The 21,782-nt window shown below is 31.7% G+C and overlaps 1 non-coding gene across 1 annotated transcript; it reads left to right on the top strand.

Annotated features, from left to right (window-relative positions):
* Window positions 1-1,253: 1,253 nt before the first annotated feature.
* Window positions 1,254-1,360, top strand: LOC121208877 (small nucleolar RNA R71). Its single transcript, XR_005904001.1, has one exon. It is a non-coding gene; the product is annotated as a small nucleolar RNA R71 (small nucleolar RNA).
* Window positions 1,361-21,782: the final 20,422 nt, after the last annotated feature.

The following is a 21,782-nucleotide window of genomic DNA, read 5'->3' as shown; positions in this document are numbered from 1 at the left end:
GGAAATTTTATGAATTTTAATTTCGAGTTTCGTAACTCGAGTTATGATTTATTTAGTGATCATGACGCAGGAGGGACAGCTTGATCAAATTGGAGTAAACAATAAAATTAAAAATATGATATAATTGAGTTATGTTGTAAACATATTAGATTTCTTATTTGTTATTTATATACTTACTTACTAAGCTATAAGCTTACTTTCTTTTCTCTCCTTTGTCTTATAGTGTCGTCCAGCTAGCACAGGAGTCAGAGATCGTAGAAGATCCGCCCGCACTATCAATACTCTTGGTATCTGAACTCAACATTTTGAAATATGGCATGTATAGTAGACTTAGTTATTTTGTTGCGTGTCATAATTGTCTAGGTTCAAATTACTACTTATAGTATCAAACTAATCATTTTGTACGAAACCTTTGAAGTTGGTTTGTATTGTTAATGGCATATGTTATAATGATCAAATTGCACGCCATATTTTTGTTGGGTTTTGTTTAATAGTATATACTATAATTTGTTAATACCTCATACCTTGTTCCGGCGACGGATACGGGTAAGGGGTGTTACACAAGCTACCTTGTGGTATTTCCAAAATTAACTTAGCAAGTTGACCTATTTGGTTCTTGAGCCTTTAAATCAATGCTTGCTGATTTTTCAATGCTGCCTCAGTGTTTTAAAAACGAGTTTCTGACATCAAGATAAACTTTTCAACATTTCCTCAAGATTCAGCTTCTTCTCTTGCTAATAAAGTGGTTGTTGGAAGCTTTGAAGGGGTTGTGCTCTCTGATTTCCTTAACCACCCCAAGAGAAATTGGGATGGTTCATCTAACCTGCATTATAGTTATTACTATAAGGGTTATCTTGAGGCCTAGAATTATTACCCCTATAATTGATTTGCTCGTTCTCTATGTTACGACTGAAGGTAAACATTCTGGATTATTCATTCCACCTCCATTTGTATCGCATTGCATCACCAGATTTACCTGCATAGAAGGATATAAACCATTAATTTTCTTATTTATTAATTCTACTTGGTTTGATAACATGGTGACTGTATCTAAATTAAAAACACTGGCTGCTTTCATCAGCTTTGTTCTCATCACTTGCCATTGATAATTATTCAGTGCCATCTCCTTTAAAAACTCATAAGTTGCTTCGGGTGTTTTATTGTTTAGTGTTCCACCGGCTACTGCATCGATTAACTGCCTAGTTGAGGGATTCAAACCATTGTAAAAGGTTTGTACTTATAACCATAGAGGTAACCCATGATGAGGGCACCGTCTCAATAGATCCTTGTATCTCTCCCATGCATCTTGTAAAGTCTCTAAATCGATCTGAACAAAGGAAGAGATATCATTCCTCAACTTGGCTTTTTTAGCCGGTGGGAAATACTTTAGCAGAAATTTCTCGGTTATTTGAGCGCATGTAGTAATGGAACCTCGTGGTAAAGAATTTAACCACTGTTTTGCTTTGTTCCTCAATGAGAAAGGGAATAACCGTAAGCGAATAGCGTCATCAGTGGCGCCATTAATTTTGAAAATGCCCCGAATTTCTAAAAAATTTGCCAATTGAGTATTTGAATCTTCGTCTTGCAAATCGTCAAACTGAACATACTGTTGTACCATCTGAATTGTATTCAGCTTCAATTAAAAATTATTTGCAGTAATAGTCGGTAGCACAATACTCGATTCAACCCCAGTCAGAGTGGGTTAGGCATAATTGTACATAGTACAAGGAACAGGAGCTGCAACAATAACAGGAGGTCGCTAAATATTCTGATTATCACCCATCTCCTCAGTAATGATGTTGTGCTCTTGTTCGTCTACTATAAATTTTTGACCCTGCCTTGCTTCTCTACGATTTCTGAGAGTAGTACTTTCAATTTCACAATCGAAAAGTAATGGTCACGACAAGTTCCTTCTAGTCATAAACCAAAAGAACCTGCCAAAAGCAAATAAAAGAAAAAATAGAATGTATAAATTAAACTAAAAACAAAACTTATAAAAATAAAAAAAATGGCTAAAATAATAAAAATCAAGTGTTCCTAATATTTTAATCCTCGGCAACGGCGCCAAAAACTTGATGTGTATGTTTTATGTGACTAAACTAAAATACAACTAACGCAAGAGTACCTGTCAAACAATTATATAGCTACGGTGAGTAGAGATATCATATCCACGAGGACTAAAAGTATTAGTAATTATTATTTTCCTATTATTTAGCCGACAAATTGGAGTGATGTGTTCTAAGCTAAATTTTCTAAACTAATTTAACTAAGAACTCAACAATGAATGAATCGGGAAAAATAAACGAATAATAACTAATGAGAGAAATAATACCCAGGAAATAATCCACCTAGACTTCATCTATTATTATTAATTTGATTTAAATGATTTATTCACTTGGTATCTTGATCCATAGAAATCACTAAATTATGCTAAAATCTCTTTCTAGAGTAGAAGTAACTAACTCTAGGTTGATTAACTGAAACTTCTTTTTAATTAAAACTTCTATTGTCGCATTAACTCAATCTATGGATTCCCCTATTAGATTTGAATCTAATCTGGTAGATTTATGTCGTCCTATTTCTAAGATTGCATACAACTCCACTCAATTATGTTAGATCTATTCTTAAACAGGGACTTTTACTCCTCTGATTAAGCACATTGAACATGAATTAATATCCCGGAAATATTAAAACAAGAAATAACCACACATAATTGATAACAAGAATTAAGTATTTATCGCGTAAAACAAAATTTAAATAATAGAATTCATCATAGGTTTCATCTTCCCTAGGTATCTAAGGAATTAGTTCATAATTGTGTATAAAAACATCTCAAAGTAAAAAAAAAACTCAAGAAATAAAGAAACCCATAAAAACTTCAAGAATAATTAAAAGGAGATCTTCAATCTTTATAGAGATCCGCTTCAGAGTTTGCTCCTAATGGCGTTCTTCGAGTGTTTTCTTCGATCTTCTCTGATGGCTCCCTTCTCTCTTCTTCTAATTAGTATTTATAGACTTTAGAATGCTCAAAAAGCCTAAAAATTACGTTTTTCCATGCATTTGGAATTCAAGTTGCGAAATCGACACAGTCTGGCACATGGTTGTTTGTCCAACCTGTGTGGCTCACACGGGAGTGTGTCCAAGCCGTGTGGCTCTTGAAAAGAGCTCTATTTGTCCAATTTTAGCTCATTTTTTACTCCTTTCACTCCTAAATGCTCTTCCAAGTATAGAAACATGAATTTAAAGGATTAGGAGCATCAAATTCACTAATTTCATAATTAATCATCCAAAAACGCATTAAGAATGAGATTAAAATATGTTTCTTTTATCACTTATCAGGTTTCCATTAAGGTACTACCATGCGGTTGTTGGGTCTAACCCTATCACCATTTTGTCACCGCCATGGTCCCTCTTACTATCACTATCGCGATGGTTGCTACTCGTACGATAACTATGTTTGATTATAATCATTTCAAGGGGATAATGAAAGAAACAAAAAAGACTTAAGAAATTAGTTACAAAACTTGCTTAGAAGTGGTTAAAGAAAGAAAAGAAGAGGAACTCAGATAAGGACATCGAAGACAACCAAGAGAAAAACTAGGGATTTAGAAGGAAACTTAGTCAATAAGGAGTTTAAGAATAATTTTAGATGAAAGACCTCCCTCCCCTGTGTCCTGATTTAAATAGTCAAGCGTCTAAAGGAAGTTTGGTTAATTTGAAGTAAACAATTCAAATTCTTAAATCCGTATTTGACACTTGTTGAGTCAGAGAGAGTTTTCTTAAACCTCTCGATAACCTGAAAAGCAGGAAGGTCTGCCAAAGCTAGTCATTTATCAAGTACCCACCATATGACCTATGTTAATCTAAAAATCCCCCACTATTATTGTGCGAAGCAAAACGTCGGGCCCATGGTGTAAGTAAGAATCTGCCAGAATGATTATGAAATAATCCTTGTGTAGTTGACTACCCTATATAGAGTAAGGATAGATTTTTTGTTTGAACGAAATAAGTTCAAGATGAATTTATAAGTGCTAGTGTCGCGTTGTGAAAATTGAAGATAGTAGAGGTGTCTGCTCCTAGGCATACAGACAATTATCTGAGACAAGGGAAAACTAGTTTGGAGCCCGCCTTAAAATTTTAGGTAAAAAAGAAATTTCTATGACAAAATTTTCTTTAAGGGTTGGGGGCTATCCACTCAAATTCCTAAATGAACTCTAGTTTAGGGGAATTTGGGGACAAAATTGAACTCGTGGAAAATTAGCATACTTTACCTGGAATTTTGGGAAAAATTGTGACTGATGAGTAAATAATTGGATTTTAATTCTAGTTTAGTTAGGATGGAACCGAGTGATTCCATTATGGGAGACAAAATAATTAAGGATAAATAGTTGTATTGGTCAATAAAAATCGTGCTAAAGGAATATATATATGGGCATACATCGAGACAAAATTTTCTCAATTTTTTTTACTAGTTTTTCTCTCTAAAGCATTGTCTTCTTTAATTGTACCGAAGAAGGAGAAGATGTAATAGAAGAAAGCTCTGCATGTTGAGGTCATCGTGTGATTTCAAGTCTAAAAGTAGAGAAATTTGGGAAATGGTAAGTTTCCTTAGCTCTTGATGCTTGTGGATTGAAGGAATAAATATAGTACAGATTCTTAAAAAGTTTTGTACAATTAATGATTACGGGTTTTAAAGGACTTACCACCTCTAGTTTAACCAATAAGTGGTTGTCGTGCTTAGCTGTCAAAACGAAAGAGGACTCTACTGATTGGACAAGCTAAGCTTACAGGAATAAGGGAAATTTAGGTGAGTTTTTATACCCCATTTATGGGATGTCGAATGGTTGGTAAGAATTGGTATTAAGTTCAAATCAGGTCTGTGATAATGTAGGATTTCTATTGTTGAAAATTTTATGTATGCACAAGGTTGAATAGGTAATTGAGTATCCGCATGTGTGTTAGAATGCATAGAATGGGTGCAGTAATACATATCTAAGATTGGCGTGCTTCATGTTATTATGTTTATATGACCATATGTATGTGCCTGTGTGCTTATAAATTATGGAGTACGGAAGAAAATTATTGATGGGTTAGATGAAGTTAGGATATGTGAAATAGTGTTTTTGTATGTTGTCATACAGTGTTATTATAACACCCCTAACCTATATCCGTCGCCGAAACAGGGTTACGGAGCATTACCAAAATTTATAAATCAAATATAGACATTTTATACCATTTCTAATTCATATCAGAAACTAATCATAATCAATCATAATGTCCCTTATAAGAGCCCTCGAATCCCAAAATATGCATTGGAAATAAGTCGAGACTAAACCGGGTATTCAAGAGAATTTTTCGCAAAATGTCAATATTTTTCTTAAATGCAGAGGGCACACGCCCGTTTGGTCGGGCCGTGTGGACATTCAAAATAGGACACACAGACGTTTCCCAGCACATGTTCATACCCATGTAACTCTCTGACTTAGGTCACACGGCTAAGTCACACACCCGTGTGCTAGGCTGTGCGAACATAATAATTTTCATTAAATAGGTGCAGGGGTCACACAGCCAAGCCACACGCCCCTGTTCCAAGCCGTGTGATAAATTCTGAGCATTCTATTTTGAAATTTTAAGATGCAAGGGACACACGGCTAAAACACTCGCCGATATGCTAGGCCATGTGTCATACACAGCTGAGACACACACTCGTGTCTACGCTCGTGTAGAAAAAATAAAGCCACTTCTAGGCCATATTTCTCACCCAATTTTGGCATCAATCTATCACCACAAATTGCACATTTACAAACCCTATCATAATACTCAAAACATGCCAAAATCATGTCTTGAACATGATATATTACCACATACAACCAATGTGCTCTTAAGAACCTCAAGTGACAATTTATCATTATATCATTCTATTACTCATATTTACCTAGGTACCAAATGCATAATTGCATAATCAACTCACTTTTTTCAGACATGATAAATCTACTTATATATACATCAAAACATATTCCTTATAAGCCATTCCAATAGCTATTTACAACCAAAACATTTATATGTCAACATTGGCCAAGTTAGCCTATACATGCCGTTACAACCAAAATTAGTTTTATATTTGTACTGAAATAGGCCGGTGGATAATGTGAGATATCTCCACCAAGCTTCCAACCCAACGAGCTTCCAAATTACTATAAAAAAAATAAAACAGAGTAAGCATTTAATGCTTAGTAAGTTCGTATAACATGGAATTTAACTTACCATTATTTCACATTTAAGATAATCATATAAAACATATTCCAAAAAACTTGGCTAAAAGCCTAAACACATATCCTCAACTATCATGTTAGTCATGTATTTCATATAAATATCAAGAAACATGTATGAGCTCACAAATAATCAAATTTCTATATTCATACACTTTCCTCATCATGTGTCCTTGTAACAAATACAATTATATCCATGTATTTCAAGAATATTTCCATAATAATTCATCTTGAACTCAGATTGTCCCATATCAGAACTTTTCCCGTTGAATCATTTAAAATATCAATGGATACATGAGTAGTACACACTAAGTGTACAAAACTATAATCTGTCAATTCTTGTATTATTCATCAATTCATAGTCAAGAATGTTCATACGAGCACATAAACAGGAAGCTCTCTCTCTCAAGTCACATAACGGGAAGCTTATCCGGGCTATATAACGGGAAGCTCATAAGAGTCATAATCACGAAGCTCATGCGAGCCAATAACAGGTAGCTCCGAAGAGCCATTAATCGGAAAGCTCCAGATAGCCATATATTAGGAAGTTTAAGCGAGCCAATATTGGAAAGCTCTGAGGAGCTATTAATTAGGAAGCTCTCAAAGAGCCTTTAATCGGGAAGCTCCGAAGAGCCATATATCGGGATGCTCATAAGAGCTGTGGTGTGTCCACAACACATGCAGGATCATAACCGACCGAGATTCTCCGAAGAGCTATTTATGGGAAGCTCGCAAGAACCATATGACGGGAAGCTCAAGAGGGCTAATAACTAGACGCTCTTTCGAGCTGTGGTGTGTCCGCAACATATGCAGGACTACAACCAATTTGGAAACCCTGTATCCATCGAAATTTCATCTATTCAAACAGAACTTAACATTTATTTTGTATATGTAATCAATTTCATATAAATAGAAATTTCACAATTCACATACACAACATTCAATTCAAACATATAAATATACACAATTTAGTTACATGAACTTACCTTGACAAGTGACGTTGATTTATTGTCTACTAATCCGACACTTTCTTTTTTCCTTGATTTAATTCTATATTTTGTCTATCCGGATCTATACGAGTAAATTTAACTCAATTTAATACAATTCATATTCAATTCAATTCACATCTTAGGAAAAATTACCATTTTGCCCCTATACTTTTATTTAATTATGATTTCGTCCCTAGGCTCGAAAAATAAAATTCATGCAATTTAATCCTTATTCCAAGCCTAGCTGATTTTACATGTCACAATAGCAGCCCATGTATTTCATAAAATTTAAAATTTTTCTATAAATTTTACAACTTTTCAATTTAGTCCCTAAATCATAATTTCATCAAAATTCCCTTTACAAAAGTTGTTTATCTATCAACAACCTTTCATTTTCTACCATAAAACTTCATAATTCACCTATATTCATCCATATCAAAACCCTAATACTTTGATAACTTTGCAAATTAATTCCCAAGATAACTAAATTAAGCTATTACGATCTTGGAAACAAAAAACGAGACTTGAATACTCACTTAATTGAGCCAAAGTAAGCTTGTCTATCTTCAAGCTTCAAAATAGGGTTTCCATGTCTTTTAATTGTTAGGAAAGATGATAAATGATGATATTTTGATTTATTTTATTATTTATCATCTTTATTTTTCATCTTTCCATTTTTATCATTTTCTTTTCCTAAGTTTCCATGGATGAATCATCATACTTATCTACTAACTCCTCTTAATGGTCTATTTTCCATATAAGGACCTCTAATTTTGAATTCCACAACTATTTGATGCTTATAGCTACTAGAACTCAACTTTTGCATTTCATGCAATTTGGACCTTTTATCAATTAAACATGTAATCGGTAAAATTTTCTTAACGAAATTTTTTTTATGACATTCCTATCATAATTCAGACCATACAATATTATTAAAATAATTTTCCTTTCGAACTCGAATTTGTGGTCCCGAAACCACTGTTTCAATTTTACTGAAAACGGGTTGTTAGAGTTGTTGGGTGCAAACCATGATGTATGAAGCCCCGGGCCTTACGAAGGAGACATTTTAGTGTTCGAGCATCAAGGTATTTATGGAAAACTGGATGTATGGGCGGATGAATAGGGAAATAGTATTCCATTAAGATTTCACCATACAACATTATTGGGTGTAAACTGTAATGTGCGAAGGTCTAGGCCTTGCGAAAGGGACACTGTAGTGTTTGAGAACCAAGGTCAAAAAGAAATGGAATGATATTGATTGGCTCTCTAGAGCGACACTGTGATATGATTATTAGGTTCCATGGAGCAACATCGTGACAGTGATCAGCAGACTCTATGGTGCGACACCGCAATGGTGGTAAGGTCTTTCAAGGCATCACCTTAAATGAGATTTAATGTGTAAAACCATGGATTGGCTATGGTAGCATATAGAGCCCGCTGGGACAATAAACATGGGGTAGTCTGCTAGGACATTAAACATGGGGAATAATGTGTAAAACCATGTCTCAGCTATGGCAGCATATGGAGTTTGTTGGAACACTAAACACGGGGTAGTTCGCCGGGACAATTAACATTGGGAAGTCCTCTAGGACATAAAATATGGGGTACACTGGGGAAGTCCGGGATCAGTATACTAAGAGAGACGCCGAGGTTTAAGCTAGAGTTCGTTGTGTGATTGGTGCTATAAGTCACAAGAAAAAATGAGCTTGGTGCGTCTAAAGAACACAAACCACCATGATATTGAGAGAATTTGCCAAAGGCAATGATAAGTGGGGCAAAAAAACTGTCTCAGCCTAGTTAGGGTGAAAAGAGGAAGAGACTCCTTAGATAATGAGGTATACATAATGTACGTCAAAACGAGTCCGCCAGGGAAGCTACGGATCCTACATGGTTGAAACAGACATGGAATAGGCTATAAAAGGATACAGTCATAATTTGCAAGTCAACAAAGAGTTAGCTGAAAGATTGGGTAGGTCGATAAGAGTCTTCATAGAAGGAAATGTCTGCTCAAGGCCAAATGACCAGTAAAGTCCATCAGAGTATAGTGGAAAGTGGAAGATCGTCAGGACCATGAGAAAAAAAAAGAACAACGGTAAAGTTCTTGTTGATCTACTAAAGGCAGGAAACCTATGTCTAATAAAGCCTATTTAAGGAATAGACTGAAAGAGCGGTACTAGAGTGCTACATTGTGGGCACTAGTTCTCCAAAAAATGTAAAGGTATTGTATTATGGTAAAGACCGTAGTAATGGCAATCAATTGAGCAAACACCTAGCATCACCAGTTAGAAAGCAATGGATACAAGCATCAGGGAGGTGCAACATTGATAATTGAGGTGAGACCTAAAAGAGCACATGGTCAAGATCAAACTAGGGTCTAAGTTCACCAATAAATGGCTCAGAGTGCATAAGGCATGAGTCTTGTCAATGAAGTTCCCAAATTCTCCTACAAAATTCAAGGGGTTTAATCCTGAACTGGAAATCTCAACTTCTTAAGATTTATGCAGTCTTATACGTATTTTGTACAAGTCTCACTAAGTTTTTTCGAACTTATAAAATCTCTGCTTGAATGCAGGTTAGATAAAGACTCAAAAAAATCAAGAGGGACCAATCTAGATTCCACCAAAGTAAGTGGGAGCAATAGCTTTTCATATACATAGAGGGGCACCCACAGAGGCCACGCCTCCAGGTTGTAGTTGACTAAGCCTACTCGGAGTCAAATTGTAAATTGTAAATAGATGTTGAATCATTAAACCACTCAGATTGTAAAAATTTAGAACTAATATGATGTGTGTATAAATGTTAAAAAGAAAATTTGAAGGTTTAAGTTGCCTAAGTATGTATTGAATCCGAAATAGGAATGGGTTAAGTTATTCAGGTTAGTGTAGCACCCAGTACCCGGACCCGACAATCGGGTCGAGTATAGGGTGTTACAAGGTGAACTTGAATAAGTTGATCAAATATATTGGGTGCCAAATGATGGCATATTGGTTTGAATGTTGTGAATTGAGTAAGATGAAATGTCTAGATATGGTTTGGACTAGTTTTTATGTAGGTTTAAGGTGTATTTTTGCACCATTTGATTAAGTTAATGAGTTGGCTTGAAATAGGTACTAAAATGCAGATTTTTTTTTTACTTCATTGCCTTGAGGTATAGATATCTCAGAAATGAGTATCAGTACTTTACCAATTTTTTCTTAAATTTTTGAAACTTTGAACCCAAAATGGAATCGATACCGGAATAAAGTATCAATACTCTATATTTGGGTACCGATGCTTTACGAGGGTATCGATACATATGTTTTTGTTTGATTTTTTTTGCAAAACATCGAACAGTAAAATAGTATCCATACTGGAATAGGTATCGATACTTTATAAAATAGGTATTGGTACTTTATGACAGACATCGATAGTTGATATTTTGTTAAGATTTTTCTAAACATCTTAGCTAAAAATGGTATTGGTACCTATATGGAGGTATCGATAACGATTATAGAAATTTTGAAAATAGTGCAATTTAGTCTATTTGCAAGCTCAGGTTTGTAAATGAGCTTTCGTAAGCTCGATAAGTTCTGGAAAAGATTGTATAACATAATTATAAAATGTGTTGATTATAAATGTTTGAATTATGGTTTAAATGTATGTAATTGTTTCGATATCATCTGTAGCATCTTGTAATTCAGACGAAAGGTATTACAATATTCTTTTTCTTTCAAGACTTGCATTTAAACTTAAGAACTCCCTGACTTCTATAAACTCACTACAATCCCCAATACAAAGTCATGATCCTCTTGACTAATTCTTCAAGTGGTGTAAAAAACATACTAGTATTAGTATGTATGGTATTTTAAATTATAACATAAATATGACTTTTAGACTATGAAGTGATAGAAATATCAAAATCATTATCCATAATAACGATAAACCACCCTTCTACTAACATTATCAATTAAAAAAATTTAACACGTCTTCAAATCCCATGTTATTTACTTTACTTGTTTTTTATTTTATTTTTTATAAGAAAATAAATTATGCAAAATCTCATGACCGAAACTCAAATGTTTGGCTTTTGCTTGTTATACATTGTTCTGTACATCTCAATCTAGCACTATTAATATTCCATCACTCTCTCGTCGAATCATCATTGCATAATTCCCTTCCATAATCTTAATATAAAAAATTAAATAATAAATATATTAAAAGAAATTATGCAAATTAAAATTAAAATTTATGAACTAAAAATAAGAAAAATTTTTAAATAAGAATAAGATTAAGAAAAAAACTTTAAACTACCAATGGTTTAATTTATAATTCTTTGTTGTGTTTCATTGTATCTTCAGAACTCCTATTTATATGTCTTATACATACATAGAATGGAAGGGAGAATGGTTATTAAAATGTATTAGAAATTTAGAATTTGTAATTCATATATAAAACATCATTAATGGAAACCTTTTTAAACATAATTAAAAAAATTTTATTTTGGAACTCAAAAAATTAACCTACAACTCAAAGTTTTCTAAAATAGTTGTGTTACTTGAGTTTTCTATAAACGTTAGTAAGTGAATTACCAAAAATGCTTATTTTAACCATAATTATCGGATTAGGCCGATTTTTTTTTAAAATTTACCGGATTAAGCCAATTTTGGGAAAATGCGTCAAGCTAGACGCGTTTTTAACGGATATGACAGGAAAACAGTTCCAACTAAATTCTCTTTCAACTTTGACCAAATGGTTAAATATTAGTGTTTTCATCCTTGAGTCTCGGGTTCGATTCCTCTCCTACTCACATTTGTAATTTTTATTTCATGTTGCTTCAAGCTTTTTAAATTTTTAATTAATATTTTTAATATATTAGTTTTTTGGTTAGATGTTTAGATAGTTGCAACTATATTTTTGAGTCTCGTGTTCGATTTCTCTTTTACTTATATTTGTATTTTTTATTTCATGTTGCTTCAAGCTTTTTAAATTTGTAATCAATGTTTTTTAACATTTTAGTTCTTTCGTTAGATGGTTAGATAGTTAGATAGATATAATTACATCCTTAAATCTCAAGTTTGATTCATTTCCTACTCACATTTATATTTTTTTATTTCATGTTGCTTCAAGCTTTTTTTTAAAAAAAAATTAATTAATATTTTTAATATATCAGCTCATTTCGTTAGATAGTTAGATAATTGTGATTGCATTCTTGAGTTTGAGGTTCCATTATTTTTATACGCATATTAATGTATTTTTTATTTCATATTGTATCAAGCTTTTTTATTTTTAATTAATGTTTAGATGCTTTTTTTATTATTTTTATTTGTATTTTTTATTTTTAAATATTTTATTCATAAAATCAAATAATTATTGCAAATATCATTAATTGAAAGAAAAATAATAATACTTATAAAAATAATTAAAAATAAAAATACATCAGTTAAAAATAAAAATAATTAAAAAAAACTTGAAACAATAAGCAATAAAAAATACATTAATATGGTTATAAAAATAATAGAACCTCAAACTCAATGATGTAATCGCAATTATCAATCCATCTAAAGAAATGAGCTAATATGTTCAAAATATTAATTAAAAAAAACTTGAAGCAACATTAAATAAAAAATTACAAATATGAGTAGTAGAGGAATCAAACTCGAGACTTAAAGATGTAATTACAACTATCTAACTATCTAATCATCTTATGAAAGAACAAAAATGTTAAAAAAACATTAATTAAAAAATTTAAAAACTTTAAGCAACGTGAAATAAAAAATACAAATATGAGTAGGAGAGAAATCAAACTCAAGACTTAAAGATATAGTTGCAACTATCTAACCATCTGATCAAAGAACTAATATGTTAAAAAATTAATTAAAAATTTAAAAAGCTTGAAGCAACATGAAATAAAAAAATACAAATGTGAGTAGGAGAGGAATCGAACGTGAGACTCAATGATAAAAGCATTAACATTTAACTATCTGACCAAAGATAAAAGCACATCTAAATTGACCTAATCTAGTCAATTTTACAAAAATCGGCCTAATTCGGTAATTATGGTTAAAAAAAGCATTTTTGGATAATTCACCCTGTGTTACTTACATTATAAGGTAAACTACAAAAATGGTCACTAAACTTCACCTTCTTCTATTTTAGTCACTAAACTTTTTGAAATCAAATATTTGGTCACTCAAAGCTAATTTGGCCTTTTTTATTGTCTAATAACAAATTTATCCCCCCAAGTTTACACATTATATCAATTTGATCCTAAATATAAAATATTCAATAAATTTAGCCTTCAATGTTTACAAAACCTGTCATTTTAGTTCAAATTTTAAAAATTTCACATAATTTTATCTATAACTAAATAGTCCATTTTCCATAATTTTATCTTCTACTTTGAGGCTAAAGATGGTAACTTGAGCTCACTTTTTTTCTTTTTCTAAGTATGGAATTTTTTTTGTTCGGTGATATTTTTTATTATAAGTTGGCTGGTTGGCAGTTGCAGCCTCTGCCAGATATTCGTAATCAACTTTGCTTCATCAATTGTAATATTTTAAATATCATTACCATATGGTTTTCTTTTCATTCCTTTTTTTCCCTTTTCCATGTGTTGGGTTGATAAACAAAGTGTACAAAAATTGTCAAAGTCAATGTTAGAAAATTTATATCAGAGTAGGATAAAAATTACAAATTTATGAAACCAAAAGCTAAGATTTATGGGTTAAGAAGATTAAATTATTAATTTTTGTAAAGGATAAAAATTAATTTATTGAATTTCTAAAATTAGAATTAAATTGACAAATTTGTAAATTTTGAGGGCTAAATTTATTGATTTTTTTAGAATTCAAACTAAAATGACAAATTTTGTAAACACTAGAGTTAAATTTATTGAATGTTTTATATTTAGGATCAAATTGATATAATGTCTAAATATTAGAAGACTAAATTTACTATTATACCAATAAAAAAACTCAAATCAATTTTGAGTAACTAAAATGTTTAATTTCCAAAAATTTAATGACTTAATAAAAAAATTAATAATTCAATAACTAAAATAAAACAAAAATAATAGTTTAGTCACCATTCTTACAACTCACCTACTTTATATTATTTATATATACACACTATATGAAATGAAATGTTTCATGTGCTATCATATTTGGTTTGTCGAAAGTTAAAAAACATGGAAAACATGATTTTACCTAAGCTAATGTAATAAATTAATAATAACGGTAAAAGTACTATTAACACATTAAAAATGATTCACTCATATTTTGTTTAGACTCTCAACTTCCAACTTATAATTACTTTCATTCAATAATTTATTAATTGCTTTTAGGCTAATTATCAGAATATATACTAAATCATAATAAATAGTACTAAATTTTAAAATTATACATAAATTTTGATTTTATGAAATTTTATACATGAAATTTGAATTTGATCCAATTCTTGTAAATTATTAATACAATTATTGATATAGCATTATTTTATGTTTATATATTGCATACATAAATAATTATAAAAATAAATTGATGTATTTATATCTTTAAATGTGCATGACTAAATCAAAATTAAAGTTTCAAATATATATTTAAACCATAATTAGAGTTTCATGTATATAATTTCATCAAATTAAAATTCATGTATACAATTTTATATTAAATTAAATTTCATATATAATTTTAAAATTTATTCCCAATAAATATGAAAAAAGAAAACACTCCATCCAAAATACAAGTTTTTTACTTTAATAAATAAGAAAAATTCATATATAAGAATTTATTAAATTAAACTCTCTGTTATATAATTTTTCACCCATCAATTATTTGTTTATTTTTAGTTTGGAGGCGGAATTATTTGTTTAAATAGCAGTCAGTTAGGTTTGGACACAGTTTTTTTTTTCTAATTTGAATTGGTTAAATCTGAATTATTGTTGTAATAAAAATATTTTTATTTAAATTTAAAATATATAAATAAGAAAAGTATAATTTTAAATAATAAAATAAATTGTGAAACTAATTGAATAATATAGTCCAACTCGATCTAATCCGAGTATTAATAAAAAAGAAATTTGGGTCAGGTCTTGTAATAATGGCTAGAATGATAACATTGGGTGGGAGATGTTTTTTTGCTGATTTTAGTGGGGTTGGTTCATTGGGTTGGAGACTAGAATTAAGAATAGAAGGGGGGAGATGGGAACCATCGAATTTTTGTCCCAATTTTCAATATGAAAAGGTAGTGGTGGTAGACATAATTAATATTGCTACTTGCATATTAAACATGATAATAATTGTTGAAAATAATTAACCACCATTTTTCTTTTGAACAGACGGTTTTTTATTCTTATTCCCATGACCATGTTTTGTCTACCTTTTGCAATTGATATTTTTTTTTTTTATTACTGCCTTGTTTGCCGCACGATGTTGCGTAAACTATTCTTTTTCAATCCAATTTTTTTAATTTTTTTTAATAATATTATTATATATTTTAATTATATCTTTTTTTTACATAATGACTAGAACTATTTATAGTCTCTCTAACTCATAAATAAGAGGATAATACGCTTCATCGTATTCGAACCTACATCCTTTTGCATTGACAATAATATTTATATTAATCGAACTAAAACTCAATTAATTTAAAATTAATTTGATAAAATATAATGTTTAAAATATTTTAAATTTTTTGATAACTTGAAAGAGGAAAAAAAATCCCCGAACAAATAGATGACAGCTAATAAAATGTAAAGGGAAATTTTTTAACATAATATTGAATACAACTTTAAAAAAATGTTGGGTCTAAATTCATATTTCAATGTAGAAATAAGTAGTGTCAAGATCAGTTCTCAACTGTTTTAGTCACAATAAATGTAAAGTGAAAAGTGCAAAAAAAAAACAAGATAAGAGATGTTTAAATAGTTTAATTTCCCTATCACTATAGGGATTTGTCGAGAGTGAATATTCACTATCTCAACTTATCATACAACAAGTGAACTCAAGCTTTAACATTCACTATCATATAATAAGTGAACTCAAGCTTTAACATTCACTAGTTTAGACTTCTCACTTTTGTACCTAAGATCTAGGCATTTCCCCTCTAGATTAGACTATTAACCAAGCAATAATGCATGTAAGATTTTTTAAGTCCATTATTGTGGATCAAATCCTATCTATTCATTTGGTTACTTGATGAACGTATCAGATTAAAAGTTGATCATTATAAATTGATCATCTATTTACTTATTAGGATTAGACACAAATGCACATAAAAATTATAGCCAATATCACTTAGAGTTTGTGTAATTAAAAAAAAAGTTAAGAGAAAGAAATTAATTTATTAGGATTTTTTTTATGCTCTTCTTTATCAAGATTATAAATAAATAAATAAAAATACCCTATGATGTCATGAGCTTGGATTAAATAATATTTAATTTTCATTTAAATTTATGAAATATTACTTTTTTTTTCTCTTTCTCGTCAATTTTATGATTGATTCATTAAATAATTGATTTTCTATTGAAATTATGATTAATATCTAGATTCAGGTATAGGAGCCTATAATCGTTTATTTGGTTCGTAAGACATGCATGAGTTTTCTCTAATCGGAAGTACATAATGCTTTACCTTTCATGCTTCTTATAATGTAACTCTTATATCCTTCAGAAAATTTTGGTATATATGTAGGCGCATGAGTGCGTGATGATTTATATTTTTTATTTCGTTATATAATAATAATTATAATAAACCAATTTTATCCAGCCCAATAGAAACAAATAAACCAAACAACAAACAAATAAATAAAAAGCTCTAAAAGCCCAAATACAAAAATTCTAAAAGTCTAAAACCTTAAAAAAAAATCAGAAATCCTAGCCCTTCTCGCGCCCCAGCCTCACCAGATCAGCAAGCATGCCGTTGACTTCGCCTCTCTACCACCACCACCTACAAAACAATAGAGAAACAAGAGCAAAGGACAAAAACAAAAACAGAAAAAAGAAAAGACAAAACAAATAATATAATGTATTATATTTCGGCTATAAGGGCCGAAAATAGTTTGTAACAAAAAAAAAAGGGAATTGAACAGAGAATACAAAAAAAAAACAATGTTCTTGAAAAAAGGTGGTTCTTTTATATCCTTTATTTTTTTAAGTAAATATAAAAAATATAAAAAAAAGGTGGTTCTTTTATATCCTTTATTTTTTTAAGTAAATATAAAAAATATAAAAAAAAGGTGGTTCTTTTTTTTTAATTTCTTTTTTACCTGTTTCACCGTGCCTCTATCGTAGGGGGGCCTCTTCTCCCACTTGAGAGCGCTCGAATCCCTTGGGATTCATCGAAGGCCCTGTCGGAAAAAGGAGAAACCTCACCTTTGGTCAGATTTTAGTCGAGTTTTTGGGGATTCCAAATCTAGATTCACATTTTACGCATTTAAAAGATCTAAAGGACCCTTTCTGGGGAATTTCTGGACACTGATCATCTGCCGCCGCCTCTGGTGGCTGCAGCGGACCAACAACACCTCATGACCGACCTAAAGTTTTTTTTTTCAGAGAAAAGGGGGGAAAAATTTTATAAAAAAACTAAACTCAAATGATTTTTTTTACTTATATAAGGGTCTAATACGATGTTGTTTTGGGCTTGCCTTCAGACGCCCAAAACGACGTGTTTTGGGACGACCAAAAAATCTAACCTAAATAGCCCTAAGACCCGTATGTTTTCGCACTGATAGTTTAGTTTCCATTTCGGTCCTTCCGCTTTTTACCCATTTTTTAATTTCGTCCTATTTTCTTTTTATTTTATTTTATTTTTACCCCTTTTGATTTTTTTCTTCTACAATTCAGTCCCCTGACCCACTATAGACCCATTGAAGGAATGACACGTGTAAATTTAGGTGGGATAATTTTCCCCTGAGTCCCTATACATTTTATCCCACTTTAATTTAATCTTTTATGTTTTGTTTCTTTATAATTTAGGCTTTTAATTTTGTTATATTTTCAATTTAGCCCTTTATTCCCCTTTTCTTTATTTTTTTTACAATACATGCTTTAAATTCTGTTTAAATTTTAATTTAGTCCTTTATTTATTTAATCCCACCCCCTTACTTTTTTTTATTTTTCCAGCACTTTTAATTTCCTTATTTCTATTTTTACTCTTTAAATGACGTAATTTGCATTTTTATTCCTCAAGTTTCTTAATCATTGCATTTTAGATTTTTTCTTATTTTTAAATGTTGATATTATTGTTAAATAATTATTATTGCTAATTAATATTTTATGTTTAACATTTTTTTGTTGCTCATATTAGCCCGATCATGATCATAGCATTATTATACTCTCTCGTATTATTTTACTATTATTACCATTATTAAGTAGTATTAATAATCGACGAAAACTTATTCCCATTACTACCTTTTTTTTATTTTATTATCTTTTTTTTTTACCCACGTAAGCTATTTCTTTCTATCTTTGCCCCTACCATATTATATAACACATTTAAATATTCATTCATTTTTGCATCAATACTTGAATAAATTAATCACATATTACATTAAATGTTATATTTGTTTTTACCCACTCCAAAAAGGTTTTTAAAATAATTAGAACCGAGACAATGTTCTTTAATTAGGGGATTTGAGAAATCGTGCCCTAACTTATGAGGTAGGCTTTATTCTTGAACCGAAATAATCTTCTAATAATCTTCTGATAAAACAGTTTGTAACAAAAAAAAGAAGGGAATTGAACAGATAATAGAAAAAAACAAAGTTCTTGAAAAAAGGTGGTTCTTTTATATCATTTATTTTTTCGAAACAAATACAAAAAAATATATAAAAAACAAAAAGAGATTTCTTTTTTTTTTTTACTTGTTTTACTGCGCCTCTGTCATGGGGTGCCCCTTCTCCGACTTGAGAGGGCTCTGAATCCCTTGGGATTCGTCAAAAGCCCCATTAGAAAAAAGAGAATGTAACACCCCTTACTCGTACTCGAGACCGAGGCAAGGTACGGGGCATTACCGCACACAAACATGACATTTTCGAAAAATCTCAGGCTAAAAAATTTCTTTCCAAATTAAAACCAATCAAACATATTTATAGTGTCCCTATTATAGGCCTACGAGACCCAAAACATGCATTAAGAATGGTCTAGGACTAAACCGAGAGCTTAAGAAAATCTTAGGAAAATTTCTAAGTTTAAGCCTCACACACCCATGTGGAGGCAATGCACAAGCCCGTGTGCTTGGGACACGCCCGTGTCCCTTACCCATGTGGAATTAATTGAATTTATTTTCTATTTCAAACCTATAGGGGTTTTTACACGACCGAGCACACGCCCCTGTCCTTCACACGGCCTAGACACGCCCGTGTCGTCGCCCATGTCCAACAACCTGAGCATTCTGTTTATGACGTCATCATGCATTTAGGGGCACATGGCCAAGACACACGCCCGTGTGCTAGGCCGTGTCCTCCATACAGTTGAGACACACGGTCATGTCTCTGCCCGTGTGTTTACTACCATGCATACTGACCTAAAAATTTTAGGTGCAGGGGACACACAGCCGTACCACACACCAATGGAACTAATTGCGTGTTACACACGACCTAGACACATGCCCGTATGTCTACCCATGTGGACTATTTTGGAGGCTACAATCCAAGCCAATGGTCACCCTCAACATCCACACACATCTGTGAACTTCTATGGTATTTAACAGGGCCTAAATATGCCTAATAACTACCTTCAATGGTCTATTGCATGTTAACCTCATCTCATTGGTTTTATACATGCTAGATTATCCTCTTTGTATTAAGGATTACCATATCATCAAACACATTTAGACTTGGCTCATTTTATAACTCATTGTCAATTATGACCTAGCCATCTCCAAGTGATTTGGCCACATTCCACATGTCCATTCATGATATACCACATTTAACCATCTCGTGAACATTTAAACACCAACATGCACAATTAGTAAGTTACAACCTACATCAAAATGAGCCATGTCTTATGGCCATATACAAAATGAATAGGTATATCATTCAAGCCCTTACTTTGGCTAACCAACGACACATATAACAAAATAACCAAAACCTATACATGCCATTGAAACAAAGTAAAGGTATTTATATACCAAAGCAAAATAAGCTGATAGTGTTGACAATACTCCAATCGTCTTCCAATCTTCACGAATCCATGAGCTCTGTAAAACAGGGAAAAAAAAGGGGGTAAGCATTAACATGCTTAGTAAGTTCGAATAACAGGAAGGTAAACTTACCGGTTTTTTAGCATACAACCATAAAAGATATGCATAGTATAAATCCCCTATCACATACACTCAATCATCAAGTTAGTTTCCTCTCAAGCAATATAGCATTAATCTTAAGTTAGCTCATTAATTCAAACATTTCCATTCTCGTTTCTCATTATAGTCCCGTTGAGTTTCTCGGAGATCTCGATGGGTATCCCGATTACCGTCAAGTCATGCTAGTGACCATTTTAAATATACACTCCCGTGAATCTCACTCTTACGGCGGGATTACCAATCCAGGTTAAATCCTTCATAACATAAACTTAAGGAGTATTGTCAGGATTACCATTCCAGGCTAAATCCCTTACAACGACAATTACTCCAATACACTCGGATCTGAAATGCCAATCCAGGCTAATTTTAGTCCTTAATTGTATTACCCATCAGGGCTAAATCCATAATGCACATATATCTACTGGGAGGTTCGATCACTTGTGAAACACCCGTCCGGGCTAGATCCTTACTATACTGAGATTATCGGATTACCTGTCCGAGCTAAATCCCTTTCTGCAACACATGCAGGATCTCATGTCATGTAAACAAGAATTTACCCATCGAATCTCCCTTTTTCATTCAATCGGGACAATTGTTATCTTTTTCGTTTTACACTACCATATTTCATGGATTGTCATGCAATCAATATCTAAATTATCATACATTTAAGAATATGCATTTTCAAGTATATTTAAAGTTTACTTCGAGTTACATGAACTTACCTGGTAATTGTTTCAGTTTCATATTTTAGTTATTCCGAAACTTTTCGTTTTCCACGGTCGATCTCCGAAATTGGTTGCTCGGGGTCTATATTAGTAAAAAATAATTATTAATACCTCATACTATTCATTTCAGACCTAAATTTTACCCTCGGGCAAAATGACCATTTTGCCCCCAACATTTCACATTTTTACAAATTAGTCCCTAGGCTTGTATAATGGAATGCATGAAATTCCTTGATTACCCATGCCTAGCGGAATGTATCCTAAGCTCATACCAGCCCATATTTTCCTCTATTCCTCCATAAATCATCAAAACACAAGCATCCCATGCATGGATAAATTTCCAAACATGAACCCTAGCTTGAGATATGGGTAGAAATGGATAGAGCATGTTACGAGGATCTCAAAATTACAAAGAACATTAAAAACAGGGCTAGGGAGCACTTACTATTGAGCTTGAAATGTTGAAAACCCTAACTTATGGAGCTTTAGGAATTTTGGCAGCTACAGGAAATAAGATGGCTG

This window comes from Gossypium hirsutum, chromosome A10 (genome assembly GCF_007990345.1).
Source record: "Gossypium hirsutum isolate 1008001.06 chromosome A10, Gossypium_hirsutum_v2.1, whole genome shotgun sequence".
Classification (NCBI taxonomy): domain Eukaryota; kingdom Viridiplantae; phylum Streptophyta; class Magnoliopsida; order Malvales; family Malvaceae; genus Gossypium; species Gossypium hirsutum.
This window is presented reverse-complemented; position numbering and strand designations above follow the sequence as displayed.